Source organism: Pezoporus flaviventris, unplaced genomic scaffold (assembly GCF_033815535.1).
Source record: "Pezoporus flaviventris isolate CSIRO_AGI_PZ_B2104156 unplaced genomic scaffold, CSIRO_AGI_Pfla_v1 ptg000021l, whole genome shotgun sequence".
Classification (NCBI taxonomy): Eukaryota; Metazoa; Chordata; class Aves; order Psittaciformes; family Psittacidae; genus Pezoporus; species Pezoporus flaviventris.
The window spans coordinates 4,115,443-4,130,854 of NW_026892569.1; the positions used below are offsets into that span (position 1 = coordinate 4,115,443).

Below are 15,412 nucleotides of genomic sequence, written 5' to 3' on the forward strand. Positions count from 1 at the left end.
GTTTGGGCTGAGGTCTTTGAACCTGTGGGCAAACTGCTCTGCAAGTGGAGGTGTGTGGAGCCCTCCTTGGAGATGGCTTTGCTCCTGCGCCCACTCCACTCGCTGCCACCAGTGTCAGGTGAGACATGAGATGTGTGAATGGGAGGAAGGATGGTGGGCGACTTGAATGCAAGACTTCAGAAATCTCTAGTGACTAAAGCCGCTGCTGTGCCTGGCGTCGTTGCCTACTTGAAGTATTTACTGCTGATGGCTTCTCTGAGTAGGGACAAGCCTTGTGGGGTAGAAGAGCTGGATTTGCCTTGTCTCACACTGTGAACTGTCAGCTTATCAGGAGTCTGATCCTCCCCTGCAGGGAGCAGAGAGGAGGGAAGGGTGGTGGCACTGCATCCGAGTGGAGCACAGGTGGGTTGGTTTCATTCTGCCCCTAGAACATTATCCAGAGGAAAATGGTATTCCTGGGCTGTTCCACCTCCCACAAGGAAAAACAGATGAAAAGCAATGAAGCACACAATTACATAATGAAAAACAATAAAATGCATCTTCTAGTATGTACTACTAGTGACTATATGACTTTATTATAGAAACTAAATGTGATTGCATTTCCAGGTATTGTGCTGTGTAGTAAACTCTGGGAAAAAGTGAAGAATGACTTAGGAGAAGACTTCTTGTTTAATATAAACCTCAGACTTTGAAGTGACACATAGCAGAGAATAAAAGCCCATCATCTCTCAAATGAGGTTTGAACAGTTTAGGTCACACTAGACAAACACTTCTCACCCTAAAATCTTCTTTTCATCTTCATTCATCAACAACACCTTAAGCTTGTGCCCTTCTTTTTCTGTTCCATTCTCTCAAGGATAATAATCTACTTTATGCCTACAAATCTCTTCTGGCTGGCATTCTTTAGGCAAGTTGTGAGCTCTGGCTGCTGCTCCTACCGATTCTGCCTCCTGCGGAGGGAGAAAAAGGGGTTAGAAGCTTGTGAAGAGGCCAAGGAGGCAGAAGTGCTGCAGAAGTGGTGGTTGTAGAGATGAGAGGCAGTGAAGAGAAAGGGGGAAGAGAGGTAAAATACAACTGGCAATGAAGATTCCTGGATGGCAGATCCCTTTCTTGCTGTGCTGTTTGTGTAGCTCATGGCTGATTTCTGGTAGTGCTTTGTGTTTTGGGGGGTGTAGAGCTGTGTGAGGCAGTGCAACCCCAGCCCTGCAGTTGGGAATGAACCCATCCTCTGAGAGTGTTGTTGCTGTATATGTAAATCCCAACAGAGAGGTTTGGAGCTTTAGAACACAAAAGCAAACCTCCATGGCCAAGCTGGAGAGCTCTGTTTTCTTCTGCAGACCCCTCAAAGTGACCTGGTGGGTGCTCAGACCCAGAAGCTTGTTTTTAATTTGCTTTCTTAGTCTGCAGGCTACCCTACATCATTGTGCATTGTAATTTCTTCCTGCCGCCTTCTCTGAGGTCCTTAGCTGTACTGTGCATGAGCCGTTCAATCCCCATTTCCTGGTAGGAAACTACCCCTCTTGCACTAATCCTTATCCAGTAATTCCTAATTTTTATTCTTATCCTTTTCCAATTTATGGGACTGCTCGTGGATTAACTTCCCTGTGGTGCAGTTTTTTCCCTTTCCATTGCTTGCTTGTTGCTTCCTCGCTGGTGGTTTTTCTTTCTTTCAAAGATACTTTTCTGGCTCCATCCCCAACTGCCTGGAAGTGATTTGTTCAGCAACGCAGTCCCCTGGTTTTCAAAGGCTACAGGCTGTTCTCCCTGGTTTTCTGCCTTCCTTCCTTCTTTCTGTCATTCTGGGAAGCAGTCTGACAGACATGGCTTCTTTGCAACCACCAATTAATGTTAATCTGTGTGACTGCAACAGGCATGGGTACCAGCAAAGATCTGTTTAAAGGTGGAATTTTGTGTGAGTGGAAATTTCTGTGAATCTGGCAAGAAGACCTTGTTGGGAGGGCACAGACAGGTTAGGAAAGAGGTGTCAGCATTTTAAGTGCAGTATAAAAGGTGTTTTTTTTTCCCCACCTCCATTTTAAACATTTCTTTGACTCGTTCTAATGTGGAGTTTGGAGGATGCCACCATCCATGGTGGTACAGCCCAGCATCGGGGAGTGCAGAGGGTCTGTCACACACCCAGCCTGCACTCAGTACGCTCTTGAGGTATTTTCAAGAGAGCTTTGGGTATCATTACTCTTGGGAATTTGGCATGGTGATGTCAAGTGGTGAGGGTATGGTTGGTAGTGGGGTGGGCTTCTTATGCCTTGCTGTGCTGCAGAGGGCTCAGGCTGGGCAGGGAGAACAGGCAAACCTGCAGGCTCATTAGTGAGGGAAGGAGGATTCACCTGTTTGTGGGAACTGGTCACACATCATGGAGTGTCATGAGGCAGGCCAATTTCCTACCCCAGTACCTTCTTTTCCACTTCTCTCCTTCACAGCTTGAAAACCATAAATCACTTACTTAAAATGTATTTAAGGAGAAGAGTATTTTCCCCTGCATTCCCACTTAATGCTTTGTAGCGAGTACAGCTGGGATCATTGGTGTGCTAAAGCAAGAGAAATATTCTTCTTTAACAGTGTGTCTTCATTTTAGGCAGTTTCCTCTTTTACTCACTTCTTAGATGATAACTCTGAGTCCTTAGATGCTGCTCGTTCTGCCACAAAAAGAAAATGCAAACCAGGATATTTAAATATTTTTGATAATGAATGTTTACATAATTAGTTACTTTGTTCACTTGTCACTGTGGACCTGCCTTCCTCTCTCTTTAAAGTACATTAGTAGTGATGGGAAACACAGAAGTGGTGCACTGATCCTGGTTGTGCCAAGCATCTCCCCATAGGGACAAGGGCTTATTCCCACCTTGTAGCATCTGCTGCTTTAGGCAGGCTTCCCAACGTGTGTACTCTTGGGGACACTTACTAAAATACAAGTCTTCAAAAAGTTTTAGCCTAAAAATACAGATTTTGCATGTGAAGAACGTGTTTTTTTCATGTGGCCCTTACGGTCTGTACAGATTTGGGTCATTTGCTGGTCTAGAAATTCTCCTTTGTGAATCAACACTATGTCATAAGGGTGAGTTACTCGTCTGACCTGTAATTGCTGTTGTCCGATACACTGATTTTACAGGTTTTGGGTGTACGTAGTCGGGAAAAATGCTGTTCTGCAAAGATGTTTTTTAGCCAAAAAGAAAGAGAGCGTAGAGGTTCTGGAGATATTGGAAAAAGCTAAGAGGGTTTTGTTGTCAGTGGATTTTCTCAAAAGAAGAAGCAAGGATAACTGTTAAACAGCAGGGTGCCACTGTATGATGGAGAAGCTGAAGGAATGGCTTGTTTTCCTGTTATGTCACTGCTTTGGCTTTCTCATTCGTGTTCCTCTGTTTCTTCAGAAAGGCCCTGCAGCCTGCAGATAACAAATTAAATTAGTATTGATATAACATTAGACACTCCTATTAATATTGACAGTCTGTCGATACTGTTGTGCTATTTCTGTAATATGGGATGTTAACGGATAATACTTTAAATAAAAACACACTAATCTTATAATCACTGAACATGTAGCGGAGTCTCGACTCGGCTCACTCCTCCTCCGAACTCCCCCATCCTCACATGTCAGCCGTGCCTGCCTGCCTGTGCCGCAGAGCTGCAGAGGGGCACAGATGAAGGCTTTAAGTGGCAATGCAGGAGTAGTGATGGGAAACTCCCCATAGCTGTGATGGTGGTGGGTCTGGTCCAGGAGGCAGGTCCATTGTACCAAGCTCTTTGTGGCTCTGGGTGGATGCAGGGGTCAGTCCCAAAACAGTGGTGTTTTAGTCCCGTGGTTGCTCGTGGTATTGGACATGGTGCTGCCTGCCCTTGTTGTGCGTGGCCACAAAGTTAGGTGCAGGAAGCAGTGCAAGGATTGCTTCAAGTTCTGATGCAAAGCAGCAAGCCACCAAATAAAACCCGGTTGGGCCGTGCTGTCTGAGCATGTACAGGGTGAGAATATGCGAGGTCAAAGTGGTGCCCTTGATCTGTGATGCTTGTCTCAATACTTAGCATGTGTTAGCAGCTCCTAATTTCTTAGGAACTTTTTTCCTTTTAAGTCTGTCATGAAAATCACCATGTTCATCAGAGCTAAAGTTATTTGTTAAATGGTGTAAAAAATCAGCATTAAACAATAACGATTACTTTGGTAAACACAGATGTCTTTGTATTATGCAGTGGGTTTTGTAAGCGAATTTGTACGTCTGTGAAACAGAATTTGCCATCTACCTTGAGAAATGGGGAACACGATCCACATTAATTGGTTCTCCCCTCGCCCCCCGCTCCACCTGCTGTGCTGCTGCAATCTGTTGATGTAGCGCTGAAATCCACAGCACACAGGATGGGCTCGGCAGTGAGCAGGTTGGCACTTGCAGATGTTTGTCCATTGCAGGAGGTACCAGGCAACAGTCTTGACTTCTTCCTCTGTTTTCTAACTAGGAGGATATTTTTAAAAGGGGGAGGGAAATACCCTTATCTCGCTGAAAACCATCTTATGATGATCAGTTATTCACCGCATTATTAATGCCTATTTGGACGTCGCTTGGACTGCTGGATTAAACAGCTTTCCCACTATGTATTGAGTAAAATGAAATACATGTCACAACAGCAGTGCTATGATGCTGACAACCATCCTTGGCTGTGCATCTCATTAAAAAGATATACATTTTTCTTTGTTGTGTATCTGTGAATGACAGAAGTTGACAAACATCTTTTTAAGAAGTTGTTGTTGGGAGAAAGTTACATTTATGGCACAGGAACCAAGAAAAATGTGCTTGTTATGAAGGTAAATAATTATTCCCCACACTTGCTTCTTATAAATTGCCCTCCTCTGGCGTAATAATTACTTTTTACTGCGTTATTACATACACGTTGAAGGAGATCCTCCTCTGGATCACTTATTCTTAGAAAGGAATCCTGGAAGGGTTCAACGTTTAGTTTGTATTGAAACTTGCACTTAAACCAGGATTAAAATCCTTGCACTTCACAGTTTTAAAGACTGAATTGGTTCTCTGAATGTACCACATTAACTCCCAGGGGACTCCTGAATTTTCCCATAGTGTATTTTTTGGTGGCAAAGAGTTACTAACTTTGATACAGGAAAGATGCTTGAGAGGAGAGCTACCAGGTGGGGCCTCAGCTTGCTTTCAGCTGAGCAATGATGTTGTACTTTAAAACATCCATTTTCCAGTTTTACGGTATGTTTGCATAATTTATATCAGCCTGCATTTCTGCATGTTGCTGGCATTGGCTTGATTTAGTGCTTGTCTAACTTCAGAGCAGGAGCAATGACTCTGCTTGTGGCAATGGTGTGCTTGGGGATCTTTGAGTCATCCTTGGGGGAACTGAGAGGCACTAAGAAGTTGGGAGTGTTTTTTAAAAGAACACACTCCAAAGTTCAGGATTAAGATCTTCACCATCCTGGCTAAAGTGGCTTCTGCCTATTCACAGTGAATCAGAAAAGAAGACATTGTATATTCAGCTACATTTGCGTGACTCCCTGGATTTCATTGGAGTTGTAAGGGTGCCAAGTTGGTGCCGTGTTGACCCACAGAAACTTGAGAACACAGTTGAGAAATCAGTGGGAAGACTCAAGTGTGGACTTGTGGGAGAGAGGAGGGCAGAAAGCAGGCTGGAATCCCCTTTTCCCACTTTTTCTCTCTGCAGCAAGTGATGGGAGAGGTGATCACAGCCCTCTGCTGAAAACGTCTGTACCTGGTGCAAGGGAACTTCTGTTGCTGGGGTAGGTCAGTGATGCAGGGTTAGGTTTTCTTTTTTCCTTTTTTCCATGTAAACCCATTCACCTTTCAGCATCTTGAAGCAGAGAACACAAGCTCTGCAAGAAATCATCATTTGAAGAAGAGTCTGTATTCAAGGAGTTCTCAGCTTACATTCACCCTTGTGTCTGAAATTGTTTTACACAAGTAACACCTAAAATTGCCACTTAACCTTGCAGGCACTTTGTTAAGTCTGTACTTTTGATTGCAGCAGCTGGGGTGGAGTTTCCTTTGGGAATTCAAGGAGTAGGAAGTGTTCTTTGTAGTTTTTTGTTGGGTTTTTTTGCTGACTGGTGCTAATGCGTAGGTGGGGATGTGCTGCTGTTTTTGTAATACTTTTATTGTTTATGGAATTGTTAGTTAATTGATGGTAACAATGCCTGGAGCCTGGGAGAGGTGTTCTTTTATGTTTGTTCAGATCAGAACAAGTAAATAATTTTATAACTTAAAAAGAGAGTCAAGATTATTCTCCTTAGTTTATTTACCTTGGAGGTTTGCACCTACTATCTCCATACTTTGTTATCAAGTTTCCCCAGATTAATTAGTGTTATTTCTAACAAAATAAAGAATTCAGTAGGACGTAGCTGGAGCCCCCCCCTGTGTGGACTCGGGAGCAGGTTTGGCACCTGAGCTTGCTCCCACCTAGTTGGTGTGAACATGGCGAGTTCTCAAGTTGACAGTGTCCCTTTTTCATTTGCAGTAACTGCCATGTGAAATCTAGAATGCAGTAGGGTATCTGGGGGATGAAAATGTATCTTTGAACTCCTGTTAATTGCTTCACGGTTTACTCAGACTAAAATCTACGTGGTAACTTTGTCTTCCACATTTATCCAATGAAATAAAATTCAAACCAGCCCACAAACTAGAGAATGTTTTTTATTTATATGTGGTGTAGTTCCATCTGGTCCATGTTAAGGACCCCAAAAGTATATGTGATTAGCTTTATAGTTCACTGCTAAAGGTAGCAAAGCTGGCTTTTAACATCTTTCAAATTTTCAGCTAGCATCTCAAAACATTTGCTGGCATTTCCTGACTGTGATTACTAACCAAAGATTTTCCTGGTTGTCTTTTTACTTTTTAAAGTATGCTGCATAGTTTTCCTGCTTAAAATATCACTGAAGCCTCTGCTTCCCTTTATAACTCTCATGCAAACTATCCATCTCTGTCAAGACTGGTCAGTCTCAAATCCCAAAGCTCAGTGTTAGGAAACGTCAGGTAACATACACTATTAAAGTAGTAAAATTTATGGCTGTCGCCAGCACTGAGCTCATGTTCAATAAAATGAAATGCCACGCATTAGAAATAATACGAAAGGTGAGCTGTGCTGCTTCCCCAAAATTAAGGAGAAGGTTTAATGTTTTTGCCAAAAGCCAGCTCAGAAGTGCCTTCTGAGTGCACAAGGAAGATTTAACATCATCAATTTACCCCAGTTTAAATTTCAGGCGTTTGCTAATCAAAGTCCTGTATTCCCACTAAATGAGTGGTTGAGACCACCTTGGAGAGGAAAAAAAATGTCTTTTCCTACTGCATCTAAGCCAGTTGTCTCCTTCTGCATCTCTGTTTCAACAACTGCATGTTTGCATCTGGAGTTACTCTGCACTGGAAAACACCCCAGTGCTCCTAGGAGTTTTTGTTGCAGCCTCAGCACCACTGTGATCCCCCAGAAAGATGAAGTGACCCAAATTCATGCACTTGCAGGGTTTTTCTGCCCATGACACATTAATGCTTGAAATATCTGGAGCTGAAGTGAAGAACTGCTGCTGATGTGACTGCAGCTTGTCCCAGCCGCTGCCGTGGCACAAGGCTCTCTGGCTGCCCATTTCTGAAATAGAATTTCAGGAGCAATTTTAGCTGCTGCAAGCTTTTGTTTTGCTTGTTCTTTCTCCTTCACCCACTCATCCAGCAAACCCATGCTGTCAGCTGGCACCAAAGGCCTAGAAAACCACCCTGTATTCTGGAGAGACAGAAGGTATTACCTTAATCCTCTACCTGTTTGTTGCACCTTAATGCTGCTGATGGAGAGAAAATGTAAGCATGAGGTGTAGACTTCACCCTCCATCCCTTGCGTTAGCAGAAAATGCTTCCAGCATCTACTGTGCAGCATCCAGCTTGTGCAACAGTCTTGGGCGAGAGTATTTTCCATGTGTAGCTATCCCTGTGCATAGTAGTAATTTGGGGATTTTTTTCCTAAAAGCACAGTATTCAGACCTTGAGGAGGCTGCCTCTTAACCTCCAGCATGTCCAGAAGTGTGTAGCAAGAAGTGCCAAGGATTTTCAGGAGTTGAGCTGAAGGTGTTGTTTGAAGTTAACCATATTTTATTTTCTCAAACCTTTTCTTGGGACTTAATTTATATAGCGTGGTGATGGGCATGTATAAACATTGTGATCAGGTTACAGTGTGAGTGAAATAGGTTGACTCGTTTTCTTTTTCTTTTCTCACAATAAAAATGTAAGAAATTCAGTTGCTTACCCCATAAAATGCACGTTTCTGTTACAGATTAGTCTTATTTTTAATGAGGCTGTTGCTTAGACAGTAGTACATTAGCAAAGTGTCCTTTGATTTTTATGTAGTGAATGTTTACATGCTGATTCAGAGAGGCCTGGCCATTCTTGCCCCCTAATTCTTAAGGTTAGGGTATTGGGGTCAAAAAGCTGCCAGTATGAGATGGGTAGATTTCTGGGTTACACACAGGTGCCAGTAAATTGGAGATTCAATGCATGGTCAGCCGTGTGGGGACCCTGTGTCTGAGCTGCTCTGCAGCAGCAAGGTGGAGGCTGTCCCCAAGCTGCTGGTGCAGGGGCCAGATCCTGCACACACCCATGGTGTAAGGAGTTTTATAGGTTGCCAGCACCCTTTTATTCCACCTTCTCTGGAAGAAACCGGGCAGCAGCAGTGAAGTGAAGCAGAAAGCCTGTCGGCGGGATGAAGACATCTTCTGTCCATCTCTGTCCATGAAGCTGAACCGAAGCCTTCCTTCACTGCTTAAAATTGTGATTTTGGATAAAAGGCTGTGTAATAACCTGAGAAGTGTGTGAGAAGATCTGCTGTTAATACTGTATAAACCTTCTTTAACTTCAGGAAGCTTAAAATCAAATTTGGCAGAGCTTACAAGGGCAGTGAGTGTGGAGCCACTTGACTAGTAACTGAGAGAATCCGCTGACAAACCTGCAGTATTTTGATCTTCTTACAGTGCTGTCTGAATTCCTGGAAGTATTTACTTTGTTGTGAACGTGTGTAAATATATATATTTGTCTTTACCTGTGTGTTAAAAATTTCAATCTCATGTTTGGTGCAAAGAAATTTCCCATCTCTTTGGGGAAACCGAACGAGGAGAGTGTGACAGCGCAATTTAGGTTCTCACGGGTTTAGGCTTTTTAAAAGAAGAGGCAATAAGGTAGGTTAATTGTGGAACTAGGAGGCTCCACTGACTCATCTGCTGAATAAAGAAATTCAGATTTGTTGTGACCTCAAGAAAGGGAATTTTTAGAGCAGTTGAAGTTAGAAATCTGGGGTAAATTCGGGTATTTGAAAGTCATGGTAACAACCATTTGTAAGTGTATCATGCTCTATAGTAAGATTGCATAAGGGCAGAGGCTGAAGCATCTGATTTTTTTAGTTTTTTTTTTCCCTTTTGGCATTCTGTTTGTGACAATTACATGACTCTCTATTAACAGTGTGTGGAAGAAAGCAGTGTTACGAAATGAGGAGAGATTTCCTTCATCTGTTACTCTGTAGGTAATTTTTGTGCTTTTTCCAATATTCAAGTACCTCTTAACTGCTTGCTGTCCATCTGTATACCATTCATAGTACTGTAAACTAGTATATGTAGCATGACCTTGTAACTTGCTTTGTTTGTGCATCTGCCAGTACAATATGTTGTCTTTCCTTAAAATGCAAATATGTTCCATGCAGTACAGAGCTCCTTAGTCAATAAATAAATGGAGGTAAAAAACTGTACCTAATACCCATTTAATTTAAATTCATTTTATAAACATAAAGACGCCTTTTAAGAGAAGCTTTAATTCAGACTAGCACCTTGATTTGTGGTTGCCATGGAGAATCAAATCTGTCATTTGACAAGAAAAGTCACCCATTTATGACAGCACTTTATCTTGTCTCTCCAGGGGAAGAAAATGTCAAAAGTGAGAGCAGAAAAAAATAAAGCCTTGAAACACCAGAATTTCTTGATTTCATTTTTATTATTCAGCTATCATATCCTTTCCGATAATAGCAAGTTGGTGAAAATAAATAATGTTCCTACAGTAAAATCAAATATTTCCTATTGGAATGGACAGGGCTCTTTGTGATTGTCAGTGCTGTGAAGTCTGGCAAGAAATAGTGTTATTAGATAAACCCACAGTGCCCAAATCCCATTTTCTTTTCATTACAGTGTCAAAATAATTATACCTGTGTAATTTGGGTAAGAAATTGTAGCATAAGTAAAATGGTCCATTGGAAGAGATTGCTTTAAGCTTGTGTTCGTTATAGGGTGGGGTTTTTACATGCTGAAGAAAAAGAGGAAGATAAAAAAATTAGTATAATTTCATTTGAATAAAAACGTCTGGTTACCCTTTCATGTTCTTTACAACCAGAGGAGATGGCAAGTGCTGTGTTCTGTTGGGCTTTTTACATCCGTGCGTCTCTTGTAAAAAAGAGTTGAAAGAGGCAGGAGTTTTTAACACTTTTTGATTCTCAGGTATTCAAAGACATGATATGAAATTGATCATTATCTGGAAATCTGTTTTTGAAGTGTTTTTATTTTGGAGGATTAAGAAATGGTAGGAATCGGGTGTTTTCAGAAATATAATCAGCTATCACAAGTGTTTACGTGTGTACGTTTAATCCATATAGACACTAAGGTGCCCCCAGGGGAGAAACACTTACTGTAGCATTGCATTACTTTTTACATAAATCTCAAAAGTGCCGTTGAAATAACGAGACTGAAATAATCCACTCTTTGCCTCTTTCTTGAGACGGCGTTTGTGCCTTTCACAGTATTGCGGGGTTTGATGTGGTTCAGGAGTAATCTTGTATCAATGAGATAGCATTATAATAGAAAGTCCTTTAGTGGTTTAGTGTAAATATTGGGCTGGTAGGGGAGCTGCTTGCTGGAGCGGTTGTGCCTGCAAGAGATTACAAAAAGGGAGAGAAAGGAAAGGGTCGGAGGCTCTTTCTTTTTTCTCTTGAAATTGGCTGGCGGTGCCGAATCCATAGCCAAAGCTAGTTGAGATCTGCTGTGAGAAAAAAGGCAGCACAATAGTTCCCTGTTCCTGCCTTCATGCAGAGTCTGAAGCCAAATCCTAAATACTTATGTGTAATTCTGCTTGCCTTCACCAGGCACTACCTGTCCAGTGGAAGTAAGTGATATGTTGTATCCTAGGATTCTTTAAAAATGTATGTGGTGCAACTATTACCTTAGTGGGGCAAGAGTTGCAATTTGGATATATATATATATATATATATATATTAATTATTTTGGTTTTTAACACATATCAACATCATGTCATAGGAAATGTGTTAGCATGGGCCACGAAAATGTGATAACGTAGGGGTTTTATTGTGAGACCATCTGGAATAAAAGAGGGTGAATTATAGATGGTCTCTGGGGTTATGGAAACTTAAAGATGTTAAAGGGTCTGATTTCCATAATGTCTGCCTCTCCTTTTGCCCAACTGTTGATATAATCTGCTTTAAAATCGATTTGCTGTCATCATGTAATCAAAGCCTTAATTGCACCATCATGGACTTCAGCATTTTTTGCTGATAAATTTGTGCAACTGATGGTAAAAAGGTTGTTAAAAAATAAACAAGTGTTTGCAATAATTTTGCTGGATGTGCTGTCTCTTGCATAGTGACAAAAAGTGTCCCAGGTAATCCAGGGGTCCCTGAATTTCAGTGAGAGATTTGAAAATGTTTTCCTGTCTTCAAAACCTTGAGGCATGATACCACAAACTGTTTAGCTTGCTGTAGTCAAGAATATTCAAAGGAGTAATAGAAGACTCATATTTAGCATGGCCTTGTCAAAACTGTGCTTTGAAGTATTTAGTCCACTTCAGATTGTAAGTTAGTACAAGTTGTTCTTAAATAGTAAAATAAGGGATGGTGGGATAAAGCTGCATGTTGGCTGTGAGGTTGTTCCCCCAAAGCCCCTAAGCTCTGTCTGAGGGAGGACCAAATAGAGTTTAAATGTTTTTATAAACCAAATAATTGTAACTTGCCTCTCTAGTTTCCAACGGATGCTGTCTGAAATGGCTGATATCCTGTCCTGAAAATCACAGATGGAAACTTCATCTCAGCACAGTGCTGCGGCAGTAATGAAATGAAAGTAGCAGAGTCTCATTTACATTTCAGAAATAGTTCTCTGTAGTTTCCTGTTCAACCTACCAGATTTTCTTGTGTACCTGATGTTGGTTGTTACCCACATTTAAAGGGCAGTGCTTTAGGTTTGACCCTTGGAGAATTACGAGTATGTAGGTGATGCTCTTCTGTTACCGGGGGATGCTCTTTGCTGCAGCAAGTCCCGGTATAGCAATAGCTGAAGCAGCAGCGACTGTTTGATGCTGTTTCAACAAAGGTTAACTCCTTCCTCTTGGCTTTCACCATTCTCTTCAGTCACAGCAACAGCAGTGCAAGCTTTTCTCAACTGATTTTTTTGCTGATTTATTTAAATTGCATTTTTGTTTTAATAACCTGTTACAGAAATGTACCGGGCTGTAGAAGTCTGTGATATAAAATGGCAACACTCATGTACTGTTTCTGTAAGAGGGAAGTCAAAGTAAATGCATGCTTTGGAAAAGCGAATCACATGCTTTTAAAAAAAGAATATATACCAGGTGCTAATAAGACTGTGTATTGACTGTAAATGCTTTTCATGGGAGTGTTTGAAAGAGAAGAAAGTGCAGATTTCTCGGGAGGATGAAGAACACCATAGAGGGTAAAAATGGGATACTTGACAGTCTCTGTGTATTAGTGCAGCCCCTTCTCCAGCACAAGAAATACCCTTAGCAGAACTGAGATACACCACTTTTTTGAACAACACCCGTGACCTTCTCCAGTATTTAGAGGGGTCAGAAATGGAGCTGCTGCGAGTATGGTGAGTCTTCTGAGAGCACCCGTTGATCTCACCAAGTGTCTTCAGCAACTTGGGCAGGCACATAATGGCCAGGAATGACAGCACAGCTTGTTACCACATAAAGAATACCTCTTTTTTTTAACGTATGGATGTGTGTGTGTGTAAGTATTTTTAACAGAGCTGTAGTGTCTCCGTGCAGGCGGTGTGTGCAGGAGTTGTCACTAGCGAGGGGAAGCCAGGGCAGCCGTATGGCACTGTGCCGAGCATGAAGGGTCCTGCTGAGCTGCAGTGGGGGAGGATGAGTCCCACAGTGCCTCAGCGTCCTCCTCATGGGGTGCCATGTGGGGTGCTGTGGTCTCAGCAGCACCCTGTGTGAGCCCCTGCAGTGTAAAGGGAAAGGTCTTGCTGTCAGGAAGATTTCTGGCAGATATCAAGACTTCTGCAGTGGAGTTGCACCTACCTTAGCAGCAGGTATTTGAAGGTGGTAGCAGGTACCCCAAGGAGCAGTGGAAGTTCCTGGTGTCTCACTGAGCCCCAGTTTTGTTTTGGAGTCCCTGGAGTCATCAAAGCATTTCAGCTTGTTTGAGGATACTGGAGTACTCCTTATGGTCCCACCACAGGGGAGCCTCAGACTTACAGCTGTTGGAGTGATTTATCTTCAGAATGTGGGGTTGATGCCTGCACCCTGCTGTGCCACCAGAGCTGCCTGAACCACCCAGCAGCATGGTGCAGTGGGTGGTTATGGTGGTAGCTCTGGTGCTCGTGACTTGTGACCAAAAGCTGCGTCGTGTTGTCTCCTTACTACACCCTTTGGCTATAGCTGTTTCTTGTTGCTGTTTCAATTCTCTATTCTTAGAGTAAAAAAATGCTCAAGAAATTATGTATATTAAAAACAGGTGTATGTGAAAACAACCTTCGGGATGGTCCAGTCTGGCACATGGTTTGGGAAATGACAGAGCTAAGGTGGCATGGGCTGCACCAGCTGAGCCTCTGGGCTGTTACACATTGTGAAACTCTCTTGACATGATCATGTAGTTTTGGTGGGTTGTTTATCTTTTTGTTCCCAAAGAGCCTTGTTTGGACTTTGGTGTGTCATCCAAACCCAAGTGCTCCAAGCTTGCCACATGCTTCACTGTTCCTCATTTCTTTGTGCTCACTGAGAGCCACCTGAGGCCAGTTTTGTAAAGTGAGCTGGGGTTTGCAGCCACAGCTGAGGCCAGTTGGGGCTGTTTGTAGTAGCACAGGGGTTGTTAGTATCCATAAAGACTGTGAGCACTGGTGGGCTCAGATTGGTGTCTTAAGTTATTGGGTAACTCAAACCAGCAGTTGTCAGTAGCCTCTATTTCACTTTGTCTCAGTTTCATGCCCGTGGGATGGTTGTGATGCCACCAAGCTTCTTTGTAAGCAGAGGTGAGGAGACTTTCATTAATATCATTTGTGATATTGTAATGAGGGAACTGGGGATATGGTCAAGAGGAGCTTGTAATGCTGCATTCAGCTTTGGGTTTGGATAGTGTGTGCTAAGTAAGTAGTGTGTGATACTGGGAGTAAAGATTTTAGAGGAGTGAAAAGAAATGCTTAATAACTGCATGTAAATGGAAGTCCCAGAGAAAAATACAATTGTGTAAGCTAAGGCTTGATCGTAATACTCATCCAAAGGTGTAAATCAAGACTGCATGTTGATGTTGCCAACTTTGTTGTCTAGTTTTTGCAACCTTAACGTTATTTTAATATAGCCTTGGATGCAGTTCTGTGAGGGATGTACAGCAATATGTTAGCATGCTGTGCCATCCTACATTTAGGGCTTGTAATAAGGGTTTTTTTTTCCTGTATTGTCTTTGCCAAAAAAAAAAAATAGTGACTTTTGAGCACTGAAGCATGTGTTCATATTGCTGCATTTCTGTTTGATTCTGGGTCCTGTATGCTCTGTTGTATCACAGGATCTCAAGGCTGTTACTCTGTTCTGTTTGTATCTGGGAGGAGCAGTTGGGGTAATCCATGCATTTCACTGAGAACCCTACTCAGGGCAGTGTATGTAGTGGTGGTGGGAAAGGCTAGAGGCAGCAAAGCAAGCACACAAGAGGTTATAACCACTTCAGTCACACTCTTGCAGCAAAAATAGCTAAAATATAAATATTTGCTGGGAGTAGGGGAAGACATACCAGGGTTAGTTAGTTTTGCCAGATATTGTAGGTCTGTTTTTTTGAGGGGGAGCGTTGTGAAGCTTTATTTTTTATTGGCTAAGAGAAACAGCAGTTCTCGTGCAATGTGGAAAAATTCTGATGATGGGGATTTTTCAGTAATTTGGATGATTAAATGCATGAAATAGATTTGTTTTGTTTTTTCCTGTTGTCCTTTCTCCTGTTGATGGGCACAGTCTCTTCCAAACTGAAATGCAGATGGAAAGAAGTGTACAACTCATTTCTCCTATTTCAGTGTCCCAATATACTGGTTCAAGTGGACCCACCGATGACAAAATTGATCCTATTAGCAGTTTGTGTGCTTGGCTTTCAGGGTGATGGGAGATTGGTGTTCTTATTA

The 15,412-nt window shown here is 42.2% G+C and overlaps 1 protein-coding gene across 14 annotated transcripts in view; it reads left to right on the top strand.

Annotated features, from left to right (window-relative positions):
* Positions 1-15,412, top strand: part of FOXP1 (forkhead box P1) — a 387,372-nt gene that overhangs the window by 60,371 nt on the left and 311,589 nt on the right. The window contains exon 1 of one of the 14 annotated variants that reach the window (XM_061455737.1): positions 13,332-14,281. The exons of the other annotated variants lie outside the window; for them this stretch is intronic. The gene's annotated coding sequence lies outside the window, so the exon portion shown is untranslated. Of the gene's footprint in view, positions 1-13,331; positions 14,282-15,412 lie in introns of those variants that run through there. 14 annotated transcript variants of the gene reach the window in all.